At 45.4% G+C, this 19123-nt stretch overlaps 1 protein-coding gene across 4 annotated transcripts in view; it reads right to left on the bottom strand.

The window, feature by feature from the left end:
- The window catches only part of PKNOX2 (PBX/knotted 1 homeobox 2), a 95868-nt gene extending 83653 nt beyond the window's left edge, over positions 1-12215 (bottom strand). For 2 of the 4 annotated variants that reach the window (XM_058856977.1, XM_058856976.1), the window contains exon 1: positions 12142-12213. The gene's annotated coding sequence lies outside the window, so the exon portion shown is untranslated. Of the gene's footprint in view, positions 1-12141 lie in introns of all 4 variants that reach the window. The other 2 variants (XM_058856975.1, XM_058856978.1) reach the window with 2 other exon arrangements.
- Between the last annotated feature and the right edge of the window lie 6908 nt (positions 12216-19123).

Here is a 19123-nt window from a genome sequence, read left to right as displayed (position 1 = left end):
AAATTTAATTACTTTGTGATTTTTGCTTGTCCTGGAACAAAAATCCAGTGCATAAATATCCCTGTTCCTAAAGGGATGGAGGAAAGACTCATCTCAAACTTTCCCTTTGGATTAAACAAAAACAACAACAAAAACCAAAACAAAAACAACAAAGAAAAACAACTTTTTCCCATAAATTTGGGTAGGAGCCAAGGTCCTCATTCTAGGAAAATCTGGATTAAAAATGGATGTGGAGCATTTCTGTGAAGTTGTACAAATACAGATGAGAGTGGACATCACCAACACCTGGAAAAAGTCAAATCTTTGTTTTCCAACCAAACTGCCCTGCCCAGGAGCCAAAAAATCCCAGTAAAATCCCAGTAAAACCCAGTGGTTTGTATTAAAGTCCCAAATCATACTGAGAGTGAGAGGCCAGAATCCCAGAGCCAGGCTCCACTCCCTGCTCCTGTTTGGGATGGTTCCCTCCAGGGAGGCTGGAGAGCTTCTTCCTATGGGAAAAATCCCAATTTTTTCTCCTGAAAATGCCAAGGGGGAACAATTATTTTTAAATGCTCCTATTGTTGAGGAGCCATTTAGGGCTGGGAATGATGGATTATCCCAGGCTGGAGCAGGGATGCCCAGGGATGCTCCAGCTCCCTGTGCTTGGGGTACCAAGCAAGGATACAGGGATCATCCTGGCTGGAGCAGGGATGCTCAGGGATGCTACAGCTCCAGCTCCAGGGATGCTTGGGGTACCAAGCAAGAATTCAGGGATCATCCTGAGCTGGATCAGGGATGCTCCAGCTCCCTATGAGCAAGAATTTAGGGATGCTCCAGGTCCCTGTGAGCAAGAATTTAGGGATCATCCTGGCCTGGGATGCTCCAGCTCCCTGTGAGCAAGAATCCAGGGATCACCATGACTGGACCAGGGATGCTCAGGGATGCTCCAGCTCCCTGTGCTTGGGGTACCAAGAAAGGATACAGGGATCACCCTGGCTGGAGCAGGAATGCTCCAGCTCCCTGTGAGCAAGAATCCAGGGATCATCCTGCACTGGGATACTCCAGCTCCCTGTGAGCAAGAATTCAGGGATCATCTTGGGCTGGAGCAGCGATGCTCAGGGATGCTCCAGCTCCAGCTCCAGGGATGCTTGGGGTACCAAGCAAGAGTACAGGGATCACCATGACTGGAGCAGGGATGCTCAGGGATCCTCCAGCTCCCTGTACTTGGGGCACCAAGCAAGGATACAGGGATCATCCTGGGCTGGAGCAGGAATGTTCCAGCTCCCTGTGAGCAAGAATTCAGGGATCATCCTGGGCTGGAGCAGCGATGCTCAGGGATCCTCCAGCCGCCTGTGAGCAAGAATTCAGGGATCATCCTGGGCTGGAGCAGCGATGCTCAGGGATCCTCCAGCCGCCTGTGAGCAAGAATTCAGGGATCATCCTGGGCTGGAGCAGCGATGCTCAGGGATCCTCCAGCCGCCTGTGAGCAAGAATTTAGGGATCATCCTGGGCTGGGATACTCCAGCTCCCTGTGAGCATGGATACAGGGATCATCTTGGGCTGGACCAGGGATGCTCAGGGATGCTCCAGCTCCCTGTGAGCAAGAATCCAGGGATCACTGTGGGATGGGATATTCCAGGTCCCTGTGAGCAAGAATTCAGGGATCACCCTGGGCTGGGATATTCCAGCTCCCTGTGAGCAAGAATTCAGGGATCATCCTGGGCTCGGATATTCCAGCTCCCTGTGAGCAAGAATTCAGGGATCACCCTGGGCTGGGATATTCCAGGTCCCTCTGAGCAAGAATTCAGGGATTATCCTGTGCAGGGATGCTCCAGCTCCCTGAGCACAGGGAGAAAATCAAGCACCCAATACGGAAACACTGAATTCCCAGATTTTTCCCACAAGGATTCAGGCTGTTCATGTGGAAAGCTAATCCAGGGTTACTTTGATGCCCTGGCAGCAAAAGGAGGAGCGAGCTGATGTAAATCAAGCCGGGATGTCACCCAGGGAGGCGCTGGCCCAAGGCTCAGGTTGCAGGATCCACCGAGGGATTGCAGGGCTGTGTTGGAGCACAGCTATTTTAGGATTTGGGATATCATTTCACCAACAATTCCCCTCAGTTTCATGTGACACAGACCCAGCATCCCTAAAATAAACGGGGACTACACCCCATCTTAAAGGGAATGGAAATAGAAATGTTAAATGTAATAACAGGGACCCAAATCATCACTGCCAAAGATTTGCCTTGTTTTATTTCTAGGAAGAAGAATAAATGCACACAGGGGGAGAAAAGCACTTTGGATTTTGGCAAATATTTGGAAATCTTATTAATTAATGGTAGAGTGGACACAAAGATGCAGCTGAGATGCAGAGCTTGGGATCACAGAGGGATTTGGTGGATGTTTATATTGTATTTGGGGAGTTTCCCCGTGGACATTAAAAATAAATAAACAAAAACTTTGCACTTGTTCCCTGCCAGTGACATGCTCAGAGCAGCAGAAAGATGTGATGTTCCATGTGCCAAAATAGCAAAAATTTCGAGGAAAACTGTTATTCACTGATTTTTTTTTCCCTCACTGTGCAATGAGTCGAATGGGGAATTTTTTGGGGCCCAAAATCTCTGATTTAGGATTATCCCAATTCTTGCAGCCATATCACTGGTTAATTTCATTGTATATTAAAATAATTTATATTATACATATTTCTCTTAATTGCATTTATTATTATATATATAATATATGCATGTATTACATTATATATATGTTATATACATGATATATTAGGTATCATATTTATTATATATTATATTTATTATTATATTTATTATATAGATTTATTATATATAATATATAATACATATTACATATATATTATATTGTATATTTATATATAAATATATATTTGATATATTTATTATATTTATTATATTATATATTAATTATATCATTATATATTATTATAATATATAATTATATTATATACTTTATATTTTATATTATATTCTATATTTTATTTTATATTTTATATTTTATATTTTATATTTTATATTTTATATTTTATATTTTTATATTTTATATTATATTATTTTTATATTTTATATATTATATATTATGTTTAAATATTTTATATGTTACATATATATATTAATTATACTATATTACATTATAAAAGTTCATTAACATATCCCAATCTCTTCATTGAAAATTATAATTTATCAGCTGGAAAAATCATCTGCATCTCCTGTGGAAGATCAACATCGCTTTTGGCAGCTAAAACTCACTCAGCAGCAAGTTTCAAATTTCTTTTAGACTCCGTTGCTGCAGCTTTAGAGAACCCACCTCTGTTTTAGTCCCCTTCCTCGCTTGCAAATGGAATGTAAAGTTTAAATTCCTCTGGAATTTAAAAACCAAAAAAAAACCCAACACAGGGACAGGGAATTTTCCAGGAAATTGAAAATCCACCAAGCTCATGCACTCAAAGGAGGAGCACCAGGAGTGTGTGCACGTGTATCCAAGCAGTGTTTTTCCCTGGAAATCACCACTGGCATGTTTAGTTGGCATCAGAAAAGTTCTTTTCCTTTAGGATTAGATGAAGAGGTCGATCACCAGCTGCATTTTGCTGTGGGGGACAGGATTTTCCCCCCTCCAAAACTGCCCAGCACTCAAGCTGCTCTCATGTTTTATTAAAATTATCAACTGATAATTTTCTATTATAAATCAACCAATATTATTATTATAAATTAATAATTTTCTGTTATAACCTGACCAATCCATTACTTTCTATTACAAATCCATCAATAATTTTCTAGTATAAATCAATCCATAACTTTTAACTATTAATCAACCCACTATCTTCAATTATGAACCAATCACCAATTTCCCATTACAAATCAATCAACCCACGATTTTCTACCCCTAAACCAGCCAATAAATTTTTATTACAAGCAAACCAACTCATGGCTTTCTATTACAAGTTGATCCATCGATAATTTTCTATTAGAACCCAATCGACCTTTGGCTTGCGAGCGGAAATCAATCGATCAATCGGGTTTTATTCCGAGTCCATTTGAATTTAATTGAAATTAATTAGCTCCCAGGGCCCCCACACCCCCCCCAGCAGGTATTTATAGCCACCATGTCTCATCCCCACTGCCCTCAGCCCCGGTCATTAATTAAATTAGCACAAAGAGGGGTTTGTTGAGAGCTCCAGCCTCCCGAAGTGGAGCCGGAGAACAGGAAACAAAGGCTGGAATTCTGTCTGCTGGGCTCAGGGGTGCTGCAGCAGGGCATGGGGTGCCCCCACCCCACAGCAGCCGTGCCATGGGGTGGGGAACAGCCCCCCAAAATGTGGGATGGATGGGATGGAGCAGCCCCCCAAAATGTGGGATGGATGGGATGGAGCAGCCCCCTGAGATATGGGATGGATGGGATGGAGCAGCCCCCCAAAATGTGGGATGGATGGGATGGGGGAACAGCCCCCCAAAATGTGGGATGGATGGGATGGGGAGCAGCTGGGTGATGAAAACCTCACTAAAGGAATTAAATCCCACCTTCCAGCGGGTCTCACCCCATCACTTCAATATTTACACCCAAAGCAGAGGCTGGAACACCTCAATTCAGCCACTTCCCAATCCTTGAGCCATTCCCAACTTATCACAGCCCTGCTGCACTGAGCCCCTCTCCAAGCACAATTAACTCAGGGTGGAAAAGCTCCCAGTAATTCCTGCAGGGATAACAGCACTGGGAATTTCTCTGGCTTTCCCCCTGTTGAGCCAAATCCCTGTAAAAATGGATGCAGGGAAAATAACAACACCCCCACCTCGATGTCTACCTTGAGATAACCTTGGCCACTTGCCAGCTACTCAGCTATTAAAGATGCTACTAAATCGCTTTATTTAGTGGTTTTAGCATAAATATTCTCACCAGGACATTCAGCTCCACTGTTTGGGGTGTTAAAATGTAAAAGGGAAGGAAAAGGGAAAAAAAAAAAATCAACCTTCTGGAGGTTGTTTAGCCAAGGAGGAATGATTTAGCACGGTGCAGGGTGGGATTAAGATGGCAAAGGTCACGCTGAAAAGAAGGAAAAGCTCCCCCAACAGCAAGAGGTGGCTCCTGGTATGAGGAAAAAACACTGGAAATGCTCAAAAAAGAGTGAAAAGCAACTTGATAAACAGTGATGGTTGAGACAGTGGGTTTGTATGGGGGGAAAATCGTGGGAATGGGGAATTTGGCCAGGAGGGTTCCTGGTCTGGGGGAGTCACAGCCAGGAGCTTGAAGAGCATCACTAGGGATGGACAAGTGTTGGTAAAAATACATCAGAACCCCTAAAACTGCACAAGTAGCCCCAAAATTTGGATAAGCACCCAAAAAAAATGTAGCAGCATTGCTAAAATCAGATGAGCAACACTAAAAATGGGTAAAAATCCCTAAAACTGCATCAAGTACCCCTAAAGTTGGAGCAGCATCACTAAAATCACACCTCAATTAATCATCCCTAAAACTGCATTTATGAAAACTGCCCTGGCATTCCTAAAACTGGCACCAGCATCCCTAAAGTTGGATAAGGATCTAAAAAAAAATCTAAATCTAAAAATCATACCAGCACCACCTTATAGAAAATAATCCATTGATACCTTTCAGTATTTAATTCATTTAATTTATCTTTAATTATTTACTATTTATTTTTTATTGGTTATTGAGTATGTATTACTATTTATTTTTTATTGTTCATTTTTTCTGATAGTAAAGTTTGTTCTTTACCATCCCACTGCCAAAGTGGCCCACTTCATTATTTTTGTTTTAGAGCAATTAATTAATTACAGGAGTTATGAGACATTGGATCTGGCAGCAAGGTAGAAATAAAATAATTTCTGCACATAAATGCATTAAAAGACCTTTGCAGGCATTTTATATAAATGGGATTTTCTTGGGATTGAGATAAAAAATAATAAGAATTTATTTCTTTTTTTTTTTTTAACTCCTCCAACAAAGTTCCCCTCCTCAGAACCCAGATTTTGGGGGATTTTTGAATAATTCCATCTAAACTGGGTGAGTGAGGAGGGTGAGCAAGGTCAGGGAGGGGATGCAGGATGCAGGGACACCTCCACCCACCATGCCTGAGCCAATTATTTATAATTATTTATTATGAGCTGATGAAGGGATAATAAAATACAAGACCTGGAGAGGGCTCAGCTCACTCACCAAGAGCCCTCCCTTCGGAAAGAGGCAGCAGGAAAAGAGTGGAAATAGGGTGAAAATAGGGAAAAAAGGAGAAAAATCAAGCAGGAAAAAGACATTTTTTTATCTGGGACAGCATCGAAATCTCCATCCAGGCTCCCAGCTCGGCAACAGGCAGCGGCATTCGGATGGAGAAATTAGCAGCTTGGAACAATAAATTCCCTTTTAAATTTATTGCTCAGGAGCATTAAAAATGTCTAAAGTGGTTTACATCCACCAGCACCGTGGGAATTCGCCCAGGGATCCAGGAGCTGGTAATTGCTATTCCCAAACTTGCCTTGGAAGCTTCAAGTAGTGTTTAAAAACAACATTTGAAGGGCTTTATAAAGCCATAAAGTGCCCTCCATGTACCTGGGAGTGATGGAGCTGGGAGAGGCTGGTCCTGCCTCCACCAAATAATCCTGGGAATAACGCACTGCTGATCTGGGAATGGGAAAAGAAACTGCTGAGATTCAATATTGGGATTTTTTATTCCATTATTTGGCCAAGTTTTGCCTTGCTGGTGGGTTGGGGGGGGACATCAGAGAGTCTGGGCTGAAAAATGTTGGGTTTGCTGCTTGGACAAGGTTGGGCTGTCAAAAAAGGGGGGGGAAAATGGGGGGAAAAGAGAAAAAAATGGTAAAATAGTAAAAGAAAAAATAGAAGTTAAAAAAAAAAAAAAAAAAGGGAAAGAGGAAAAGCCAAAAAAAGAAAATTAAAAAGGGCATAAAAAGGAAAAAATAAGAGTGAGAAAGGAGAGAAAAGGGAAAAAATATTTTCCCCCCCCCTTTTTTTTTTAGGGGAGAAAAAAGAAGAGAAGGAAAAAAAAAAGAAAGGAAAATGAAGAAAAAAGGGGATGAGAAAAATTTTTAAAAAAGAAAATAAGGAAAATCAAGGGAAAAATAAAAGCAAAATAAAACAGAAAAAGGGAAATATTTAAAAAGAAGGAAAAAGGAAAGAAAATCATAAGGGAACAAAAAAGGAAATATGGAAAAAAGGAAAAGAAAGGGGGAAAAAAGAAAAGACAGGGGAAAAGAAGACAAAGGAAAACAGTAAAAAAAAAAAAAGGAGAAAAGGTGGAAAAGGGGAGAAAAAAGGAGAAAAGAGGGGGAGGAAGTGGGAAAAAGAGGAAAATTAGGGGAAAGGTGGGGGGGAAATGGGGAGAAAAAGGAAAACAAAATCAGCTTTTCCTGCCATGGAAAAAATTCCAAGGAGTTCAAGCTCCAAGTCCAGCCTGAAGGAGCTCCCAGGTCCTGGGGAGGCTGAGGCTGCTCCCAATCCCTGCCAGGAATTTCCCACTCCCAAACACTTCAAAACAAACATGAAATGGGGGAAAAAAACAAAATAGAAGCTTCCCATAACTGCTCCAAAATTTGGATTATTTTTAATTGGCTTTCTGAGATTTCTGGCAGGGATCCAGGCACAGCCAGGGAAGGGAAAACCTGGCCAAAAACTGTGGGTTCAGTAATAACATTTTTCATAGTTTTTGTAACACCTTGTTAAAGCCAAAAGCTCCGGATTGAACATTCATGGGCAATTTTTTTTCCCCCTCTCAACACAAGTTTCACTTTCTCCTCCACCTGCACCAAAATAATCTGGTTTTTCAGGAGCATCAGTGCTGCTCCACACCTAAACCTGTAGGTTTATGGCCTTTTGGTGATATTTGGGATTCTAATTTGTATGGGAGGGTTGGGACAGGTGGCACAGGATGTTGAAAGATGGGTCTGGAAAGTGAAAGTCAAAAAAAAGTAAAAATGAAAGTCAAATGAAAGTAAAAAAAAAATCCAATGATGATAAAGCAGAAAAAAATGAAATAAAAATTTTCAAAAAAATTAAAATGTAAGAATAAAAACAAAACTAAACCAGATAATCTAAAATAAAAATAAAATATGCCAAAAATTAAATAAGAAATAACATGAAATTAAAATTAAATTAAAATAAAATAAGTAATAAGCAGGTAACAATTCTTTAAAATTGTAGAATTTAAAATGATGCTTTGGGAAGTGGTTTAGTGGTCGATTTCACTGCTGGACCCAATGGTCTTGAAGATGTTTTGAATCCCAACTATTTAACAGACACCAGTTAACCCAGGCTTTGTGTTCCTGCTTGGAAAAGCCAAAAAAATAGGATATAATGGAGCAGTTGGGGAAGTGCTGAGGCCAAATTCCCGTTTTATTTATACAGCTGCAAATCACAGCTGGGCAAAGGCAACCTCATCCCACTGGGACCACGGCTCCATCCCACCAGGATCGTGGTTCCATCCCATCCCATCCCAATTTTCCCATGGGGATTACCTGGAGCACCACCTCAGTCCCTTCAAGGCTGGAGGCAGAGATAAACCCCAGTTTAAATTTAATTGAGGATTAATTCCCATCCTTCCGGATTATTATTTGGAGCTGGCATCTTAATGATCTGACTAATGATGCTGGGAATTAATTTATTTTTGGGCTAATTAGAGGGCATTTGTTAACACCCTCTTTGGTGGTGGCGAAAATTATTTGGGAATCAAGTTATTCGACGGTGTATGGGATATTAAATGCAACTGGGAATTGTCTGGATGCAGTAAATTATCCCACTACCACCCCAAAAAAGCAGATTTCCACATGCAGGAGTGAAGGAAGGATGGGGAATAACTGGGGACAGGATGCTGGGATGCATCAGCAGCACCCATGACCTAAAATAAAGATGATCCTGATGCTCAATCTGGCTTTCCCACCAGGACTGCAGATGCCAAATCTCCCTTAATTTATCCCTAATTGTGGCAAGAGTTTCCTCCTGACTTTAGGAAGTGTGGGCTGTTGCTCCTTGCATCCTTCCCATCAACCCTCAGCTGCCCCATCCCATCACTCTGACTCATTTCACTGATTCCTTCAAGCCACAGCAGCTCCCAGGAAAATAAATTGTGCCAAACTGGGGTGTCCCAGCATCCCGGGTTAATTTTCTCCATGTCTTCAGGAAATATCCCAAGAATCCATCACACAAACCCAGCCAGGATGTGCGTGGTACCCAGAGGTGCAGTGCAGCCCCTGCATCCCTGAGGATGAGGATGGATGGGTAAAGGATGCTCTTCCCAGCAGGACCAAGCCAATATTTTTAAGTTTTGTGGGAGGACAAAAAAAAAACCAACCCTGTTGTCACTCAGAGATTTATAGATGCTGTCCATCAACTTGGAGAAAATAAGTAATTCAGAAGTTCCCTGGAAAAGCCAAAATCATCCAAAATTCAAAGCTGCCTCATGAGGGTCTTGTTTTATCCTTGAGTTAGAAAACCAGTTATTCCTGATGTGCCAGAGGGGTAAAACATTCTTCTCCCAATACAACTTCATGCATTTAATCCAAAAGAGGAAATTTCCTTTTAAAAAAAAAAAAAAATCCTTGGAAGAAAAGATGAGATTTCCTTAAAAAAAAGTGACTTCCTTTAAAAAAAAACATATTTCCTAAAAAAAGTGTTTCACTTAAAAAAGGAGAAACTTTGAAAAAAAGGCAATTTCCTTAAAGAAAGGGAGACTTCCATAAAAAATAAGATTTCCTTTATTTTCCCCTCCCAAAAACGATGGAGGGAAAATGGAATATGTTCCTGCAAGCTCAGTGGGGAAGCTCAGCATCACTTTTCTCCCTGTTTTTACCCTCTCCCCGTGATATCAGGGAGTGTTTAATGCTATTTCCAAATAAATATCTAATATTATAAAGATCTCAGGTTAAAATGAAGGGGTTTATGGGCTGGCTTTGGGGGTCAAGGGCTGCAAAGTGCCTTAAAAAGCCAAATTTTGGGATGCTAAGGAGCACAGCATCTCCTTCTCCTCCTGACACCGCCAGCTCCCCTATTAGCCTCTCCTGTAATTAGCCTCAAGCAATTAACTTTTGCTCCTAACGAAGGAATCTCAGTGCAGGGAGTTAAATAAAATAGGAGGGAGGAGGGGAAAAAAAATAAGGGGGAATCCTGATCCCATCATCCGCCTGCTCCATGAAGCTTAAACCCAAAACAAGGTGCTATATTTTCACCTAAATCTCCCAAAATCCAATTGATTCACCCAAACCCCTCTCCCCATCCACATGAGGCTGGAAAGAGACCCCAAAACATGGGACCCCAAAGGTTTTGGGGTGTTTTTTTTCAGGGAACACCAGTTTTTCTACAAGGGGATGATGCCAGCCACACCAAGTCAGCAATTTCGGCGGCACAATGTCCAAAAGTTTCATCAAAGCCAAGTCCACTGAGCCACACGCTGCTTTTCCCAACTCCAACCCCAGAACCTTTCAGGATTTAAAGGCAAAATAAGTTGAAAAAAGCCAAATTAAGCCATTTCCTCTCCTATTTTTTGCTTCTCCCCGGCAGACAGCTGTCCCGCATCCCAGCCAAAAATAATCCATCCCCCCCCCCCCTTTCCTCAATCTAATCTCCCCGGCTGGGAGTTTGAAAATATCCTGCCGGGTTTAGGGTTTCCCGTTACCCGGTGGGCGGTGAGATAGTGGGAAAAAAGATCCTTGGGAGCGAGAAAAACCGGGAAGAGCCCAAACAAAGAGCCGGAGCCCAAGTTGAGCTTGGACACCTGGCGAGGATTGGGATGAAGAGGAGGGACACCCCAAACCCTCGGCAAAACTTCCCGAGTTGCACAATGCCACCGGAGCCGCCCTCCCACAGACGGAAATGCAACTAAAAATTCAAGGATAAATTTCAAATATTAATAATATTAGTAGTATTAATGATTATTGTTATAATTAAGAAGAAGAAGAAGCTGTCCCTGCATTGCTGCAGAGCCACTAAAAGGCATCGAGTATTCATCCATCCATGGGGCGGCTGCCGAGGGGTCCCACGGAGTGTTCCGGGGGGGAAGGGGGTGCCCTGGGGGAAATGGGGAGCTCCAGGGGACGGCGGCACACGGGGGATTTGGGGGTGCACGGGGGGTTTGTCCCGGGATGCGCCATCCCTGCGGGGACCACTGGAGGCGAGCCCGCATCAGGCCCTGCGAGCTGGCACCGCTGTCCCCCGGCCCGGTGGGTGCCCCGGGGGTCCTGGGGGGGCACCCCGAGCTCGCTGGGTGCTTTGCAAAGCTGGGATGCTGCGGATAAATCGCCCCCCATCACCACCCGCTGCAGCCCCCCCAACCCCGGGATGGGGGGGGGGGACAACTGCCCGGCCACCAAATGCCACCGGCTGGGGGGCTCCAGCCCTCCCCGGGGGTCGTGGGGGGCTGAGACCCCTCCTCGGGGGAGCCGTGGCCAGCTGAGGGGGGCTGGCATCCCTGGGAGGGGGCTGCAAGCAGCCAAGGGGGGAGCGCAGCTGCTCGGGGGGGGCTGCAGCCCCAGGGAGGGCACCCCAAGAGCTCGGGGGTCCGCAGCCAGCCCGGGGACACCGCGGGGGCTGCGACCCCCGGGGGGGCCTGCAAGGGAAGGGGGGATCTGGAACCGGCCGGGGGTCGCAGCCCCCCTAAAAGCTCAGCAAGAGAGCGGCGGGGGGAGGCTGCAGCCAGCCCCGGGGTACGGCCCCCCAAAAACCCCGCGGCTTCTGCGCCCGGGCAAGTTCTGATGGGGGCCGCAACCTTCGGGGGTCTGCGAGCGCACCCGCAATCACCGGACACCCCCCGGGATCGCTGCCGTCCGCCGGGGATGGGGAGGAGGGGGCGCACCCCGCCCCGATCGCCGCATCCCCCCAAAATGATCGCGCCCGGCCGAGGGGGTGACGGCGGAGAACCGCAGTGGCACGGCCGGCCGGAGGTCAGCCCGCAGCGGGAACCGGACACCGGGGACGGACACCCGCGCTGCCCCGGCCCCGCAGCGCCGGGGGGACGGCGGGAACGGCAAGTTACTTCCCGCACCGGAGGGGATGGGGGGTGGGGGGGGGTGTCCCCGCCGCCGCCGCACGTGCCCCGCCGCCCGCGCCGCTTTGTCCGCCGGGCTCCGCGGCTCCGCCCGCCCCCGCGCGGCGGCCCCGCCGTGAGTGACAGCCCTACCTGCCCGCCAATCTTCATCACACCGACACCGGCCTGACAGCGCGGCCGCCGCTCGCCGCCCGCCCGCCCGCCCGGCCCCGCCGCGCCGCCGCCGCCACGCCACGCCCACCGCCCGCGGGGCCACGCCCCCCACGCCGGGCCACGCCCCCCTCGGGCCCGCCCCGCCCCACGGTCACGCCCACGGCCACGCCCCCTTCGCTCCCCTCAGCGCCCCCTGCCGGCCCGCGCTGCTCCCCCGCCCCCCGCCCCAAACGGAGCCGCCCCCCCGGAACCCCCCAGACCCCCCCGGAACCCCCCGGAACCCCCCGGAACCCCCCGGACCCCTCCGGAGCCCCCCGGAACCCCCCGGAACCCCCGGAACCCCCCGGACCTCTCCGGAACCCCCCGGACCCCCCCGGAACCCCCCGGAACCCCCCGGAACCCCCCGGACCCCTCCGGAACCCCCCGGACCCCCCCGGAACCCCCCGGAACCCCCCGGACCCCTCCGGAACCCCCCGGTGTCCCCAGCACCGCGCTCACAGCCTCCCCAGAACACCCCTGCTCCCCTCTAACGGAGCCCCAGCACCGCATCTGCCACCCGGCAGCGTCCGTCCCCTGCTTTATTTCCCAAGCAGGCTGCCCGTATCACCCCCTAACACCCAGTGCCCCTCCAGCAGCATCTGCTCCCCTCCAGATTCCCTCGCTGCCCTTCCCCCGGGATGCTTTTGCCATCCCAGACACATTCAGAGCCAGCCTCGGTGGCCTTTGGGCTCCCCTTTGGGTCCCCCCCTCCATCAAGCCCCCAAGGGGGGTTAACAAACCCCTCCACCCCCCAGCACAACCTTGAAATTTAGGGTACCCACCCCAAACCCCTCCTGTGCTATTATTCCCCAGGCAAAACACTCTTATTTTGGAAATATCTATTAATTATTGTTAATTTGGGGGAGGGGGGTGGGCTTCTGACAGAGCTCCCCCTGCCCAAATTTTGGTCCACGTGAGACATCGACTGCCCTTCTCTCTCCCAAAGACCTGAAGATGAACTTTTCCTGGAATCACATTCATTGGATCCACTGGGTCCTACAGCCAAATTTTCCCACATTTTATTGCAAAAGCCACAGGGGTAGATTTTTCTAGATCAGCCTGGCCACAGTTTTTTTTTCTTCTCCCAATTTTCCATCCCCTTCCTTAAAGAAAAACGCCATCAAGAACGGATTTAACGAGAAACGCTGAATTTCTGCCCATTTCCTAAAGATATTGGGTGGGAGACAGAGTCATTCAAAAGAGCCCCAGAATTCCTTTGGAATAGGTTAATGAGTTAAGGAATAGGTTAAAGCTGACTCCAAAGAGTTACAGAGGGATGTAGGAGCCAGGTGTGTAAATGATGGCCATGGAGTCACAGATGCAATTGGAAAGGTGAACAAACAAATTAAATTTAAGGCCAGTAACCCAAAACACTTTAATTTTTCCTCTTCAGTTTTCCAGAACAAATGGCCTTTTGAAAAACCAGCATTCCTAAATCTCTCCTTCTAGTTTATCCCAAAAATAAGTCCATCCAGAAAATATTTTCTCCACTGTTTGTACTTCCTACTTGGGAGCAGGCTCTAACACACACTGATGTCCTTTGGGTTGGCCAGTGAAGAACAAGGGAAAATAGATGGCTCCCACTTGGAATCCATCAATAAAATAACAGAGAGATGCAGTGGGTGGTTGGGATGAATCCCACCCAAGCCCCCCTCAAAAAAAAAAAAATAAAATACAGAAAAAAATCACTGCATTGCATCGCTGAGAAAACCAGCGGGAACTCAGAGCATCCCCTCGGTCCTTCGGAGATGTTGGAATGATTTATAGGAATTTCTTGCCTTGTAAATCAGCCAGCGGGACGTTTTTCCCCTCCCTTATTACTATTCCACAGAAGCGAGCAAAGATGAGGAGCCATAAAGCTGTCGCCGGTTGTTTCAACCAGCTGGGGATGCCAGACAGAAAATATTTCGGGTTTTGCAGAAGCTGTAGAATTGGAAAGAAGAGAGAAGGGGAGGCAGATGGAAAAGCCATCACCATGATATCAAAGGACCACTGGATCATCCACACTTGGCATCTCATCTTTCTTGCATCTCATCTTGGAAAACAGGGATGTAAAAAGCAGGCACATGTGGGGCATATTTTAAGCTACATCATTGCCAAAAATATCCAAAAGCTCAAAATTTTAGGGTCCTCGTGGTGCAGGGGTATTTCTTCTGGAGCCAGCAGCAACAAGCTCCTCACATTCATTCCTCAAGCATCCCAAGTTCATTCCTCAAGCATCCCACATTTGATCCTTGGATATTCCCTTGGATATCCCACATTCACTCCCTGGGCATCCCTCATTTATCTTCCCCAATTTGTTACCAATTGCCAAAACAATTCCTCCACTGGTTTTAGAATCTCACTTTTAAACTCCAGGGAAAGTATGCAGGCCCAGATTTTTCCTTCAAAAAGGCAAAATCTTCTTCTTCCCTGGAGAGGCTTTTCCAGAGGTTAATTATCATCAATTATCATCCTTGGTTAAAAAAAAATACATTTCCCAGTTGGATTGGCCACTTCATCACCCAGCCATGGGAGCTTGTGGAGTTTTTGGTGATAAATTAAATTTTGCTCACACTCAGTCTCGTAGTTCTTTTCCCCAGAAAAAAAACAAACATCTTTCTGCTGCAACAGGCCACTACTGAGTGATTTTTTTTTTGGTCAGATCTCAGCCCACAAACCCTGAGCCTCCAGATCTCCAGGATCCTGCATCTCTACTGAGAAGAGTTTGAGTACCAACTCACTTCTTCCCACCCTGGACTCCTGCTGGAAGGGATTTCCAAACCTCAAAACCAGGAAATCCTCCCTCAGACACCTTTTTGCATCCCTATCCCAATCCAGATTGCTGGAAACCCTCCCTGAAATTAAACCCCCTGTACTTAAAATTCCCCCAAATTCTGAGGGTGGTGCCTTTTCCATGCCCCAGACTGGAGCATGGGCACCTCAGGGAGATTTTTTTCCATGTGTGAAATCAGTGTTTTAAATATATAATTGCCACAAACTCACTGGCACTTATTCCAGAGGACATGGATGGGTCTTTTCCAAAAGAGACGAGTACTCAGAGCAGGTTTGATAAAATATTAAACATTTGGCAAGAGCAGCAACATACATAACCAGCAATATTTACATTTTTACATAACGGGCTTCAGGAGAAAACAAATTACATAAAATATAGAGGTTTAGTCTCCGTCATTTCGCTGCTCCTCCATAAATAATTCAATTCTCTTTCCAAGATTGTATTATTGCTCGTGCTGGATTTGTCTAAGAAAAACTGTGACGGGATTCTCTGCAAGATGCAGAAAAGAAAAACCCAGTAAATTATTCAGTGACAGATGTTTAAAAAAAAAGGAAGATTTTGGGGACATTTCCACGAGGCTGAGCCTTGCTTCAGCCCTGCAGCAGGTTGGAGGGGTCCAATGTCCCTTCCAAACTGCTTACAGGGAGAATGTCCAGCTCCTCAGGAGTTAAAAGATGCTACAAAGGAATCCCTAAAGACAATTTAGGATTTGTTTTGGGTAGGATGTTTCTCCAAATTGTCCCAGTGGTACCCACCTGCCCTTCATCCCTCTGGCTCGGCCACTGCATTTGGATCTGGCGATGATGGGCAAAGCAAATCACCCATTAAAATTTGTGCTGGATTTTTAGGAGATATTTAAGGACATGAATATTTTCCTACACCTTTCCAAACCCTCTCCAGTAACAACTTTCAAGAAGTGAGAAGGAAATTCAACCAATGAAGCCTTAAAAGCTGCGTAAGGACCGTCCACACAGACAATCATCTGTCCAAACCCAACAATGCTTGTGCCAAATGTGGGGTGAAATTAAAAGTTTCCCCAAATTTTAACTGTTCAGCTCATGGAAGATTTATATTTCACTTGATTTCCCCTCCATTTTTGGTTCTTCACTTACTCACAGGACAACTTCTCTTTTTACCTGTGCACATGATTTTCCTGGGAATAATAAGAGAGTCAAGCCCAAAAGATTTACGACACTGAGACAACAATGTTATTTTTGAAGTCACCGTGCATTTTAAACAATCTCAGACACACAAACAAGCATGTAATTTCACAAGAACTAATAGATAAATACATGGGAGAATATAATTAAGGGGTTTCTAAATAAACCACAGGGACAAGGAGGATATATTAAAAATAAGTGATCAATTCCAGGATGGCTCTATATACCCAGAGGTTTTCCTATGCAAGATTAAATAAGATTAGGTTTATTTCTTGTGAGAGATTGATGGATTGATAATAAAGAAAGCTAAAGCCAAAACAAAGGAATTTTCCCCATTGATGGGGGGAAATGCACCAAGCAACTGGGATTGGGTGGGAAAACATCTAAAAAAAATGGGATTTCTCCCCTCCTCACAGCAGCTGAGTGGGGGTTAATGATGGCTTTTTGAGCCAGGAAGGCATTTTGGGGTCCTTCCAGAGGGCAAGTGATGGATAAATTTATCAGGCATTTGATTAGAAAATCCCTGCTGCCAACTTACTCCTCTTAAATGTTTCATTTCAAGGCATAATAAGTCCTCAGCTGGTTTTTGCTGCTCCTTCAGGCTCTCCTGTGCAAAGTTACTGAAAGCATCTGACTGACTGCTCCTTTCCCAAGCATTTCCAGGGATAAATAATAAAAAAAAGAAGGCTTTTAAAAGTGACTTACCTCCAGCACTTGGACAAGGTTTGGAGTCTATTTTCCAGAGGCAATATCAGCTGACTGAGATAGAGATGGGCTGGAGGGACGCCCAAGGGGGGAAACAAAAAATTAGAAATAATTGTGAAACGGCACCTTGCGCAAATAGTGCAAAAACAAAACCAGGGTTGGTCAATAGGCTGAGCCCCCCTCCAGTTTCTGTTTCTCTTGAGTATCTGCAGTACCTGGCAGTCAGAAAAGGCAACGTGGAGATGCTGATCCCTCCCTTTTAAAATTTTGACTCCACCTGAGATGTTTCTTCACCTTGGCTGGGCTTTGGCGCTCATTCCTCATCCTCTTTCTGGTTCAGGCCGTGATGGGAGCTCAACCTTCAGCATCTCCTCACTGAGCTATGCCAGCACCAGCCTGGCTTCCCAGCAGCTGGTGAAGGGAGAAGAGCAGAGATGGTCACAACTCTTTAAAGATGCAAATTGAGAAGCAGCCATCATAACAAGAGAGCTCTGCTAATTCTCTTACGAGTATGCAGATTTCGACGCTGACTTTTCCTAGGCTTATTTGTTTTATTTAGCAACGAATTTAATACCAGCTCCCTGAAGCAAAGAGACAGATGGACTATAAACTTTGAATTTTGAGTAGCTTTACTTTCTTAGGTTCATGTCATCTTTGATGTCTTCTGAAATTACATCTTGGAAAGTTTGCAGGGATTGAATTCTGCTTTTTTACAGCCCCCAAAGCCATTTGATTAGCCGCCTTTTAATTTTTTTTCTCTTGTACAGGTTACCTGAAGGATCTTAAATACCATCTCAGTGATTCATATCCTTGGCTGCCAGAGTTGTCTCAGGGAGTTGCCAGTGGACCTGAGAGAACCAAAGCACTGCATAATATCTTCTCAAAATAAGTTTTATGCATCCTTTGGGATGGAAAACTTCTGAGATCTGAGACTAAAACCCCTGGGCTGAAATAAAATGATGTCCTTGCAGGACACAGGGAAACTGGGGTGGGGTTTTGGAAGGACCACAAAGTCATAATGCAGCAGGAAGGATTCATCTCCTTTTTTTCTTTTTTTGGGGTTTTTTTTTTTTTGGTTTTTTTTTGCCATCCACCAGCAATTAAAAAATTGGGTTGGAAATGAGGAGAAACAATGAGGAGAGGTTGGTGCAGCTCGGGGAAGCCACTGAGGGGAGGGTGGTGTCCATCCTTCAGTTGTCCACAAGTGGCCGGATGAAGCCACGAGCTGATTGAACACCATGATGGTCAGATACACAAAACCACCCTTTTTACCAACAGCCCTGAGGTGTGTGAAAATTCAATATTTAATCTGGAGGTATAAAAAAACATATCCCACGTGCTCAGGAGTCAGGGAGAGGTGAACTTGAGGGTAACACTGCGACTTTTGGAGTTAACTTCTTCGACCTAGCACATCTAGGCCCAGCCAGGTCCCATCACAACTCATTTCCCTACCATCACACACAAACAGGAGAGGAAATTAAAATTAAAAAAAAAAATCCTACAATGACAAAAAACCTTGTATAATTTCCAAGCTGCAGCCCAGGAAACAGCAGGAAAAAAAAAAATCAATGTATGTCAAATGAATAAGGGTGAGAACAAAGGTGTTTCAAGGAGCCAAGAATAAAACCAGAATGAAAACTGCAAACAGCCTTGACTGCCAAAAAATCCACCTGCCTGGAAGTCCTGTGGGTCTCAGCAATGAATTTGGGCCATTTCAGCAGTTTTTGGTTGATTCCAGCCACCAGCATCCCACCATGGGCAGATGTTTCCACTGCTCAACCCTTTCTGGATTTGAGACATTATTGACTGCTCAGTTGCAGTGGAATTATAACAGATGATTATTAAGGGCACATTAAAGTCTAATGAGTGGCCAGTGATTAATGCCATGGTGAAGAATACCAAAAGAACTCATGATGATGGGCCACTTAAAATGAAGTGTTGTGGGTTTCATTGTCAATGGCTCCTTGGTTTCTCACCTGAGAGCTCTTGGGTGGGAAGGGAGAGGAGGTTGACACAGGTAAAGGTGCAAGGAATCCAAAATGATGATGCAGGGAGGCCCCATGGAGATACCCTTTAAAGGTAAGATTGGTGGGAATAGCATTTCTTGGGGAAATGTATGGGAAATAGAAATTTCTTGGAAAAACATTTTACTGTGGGGTTTAGAGCCTTTGGGAATGTCATTAGAAAAGCAAATTTTAATTGTTACCTTCTCCCCCAGAGCCTGTTCTTGTCTTTTTCCCCCCTCAATCTTCTTATACTCATTTTCCATGGATTCTTCACC

Source organism: Poecile atricapillus, chromosome 25 (genome assembly GCF_030490865.1).
Source record: "Poecile atricapillus isolate bPoeAtr1 chromosome 25, bPoeAtr1.hap1, whole genome shotgun sequence".
Lineage (NCBI taxonomy): Eukaryota > Metazoa > Chordata > Aves > Passeriformes > Paridae > Poecile > Poecile atricapillus.
Note: the sequence above shows the minus strand (reverse complement) of the source record. Positions and strands in the feature narration are given on the sequence as shown.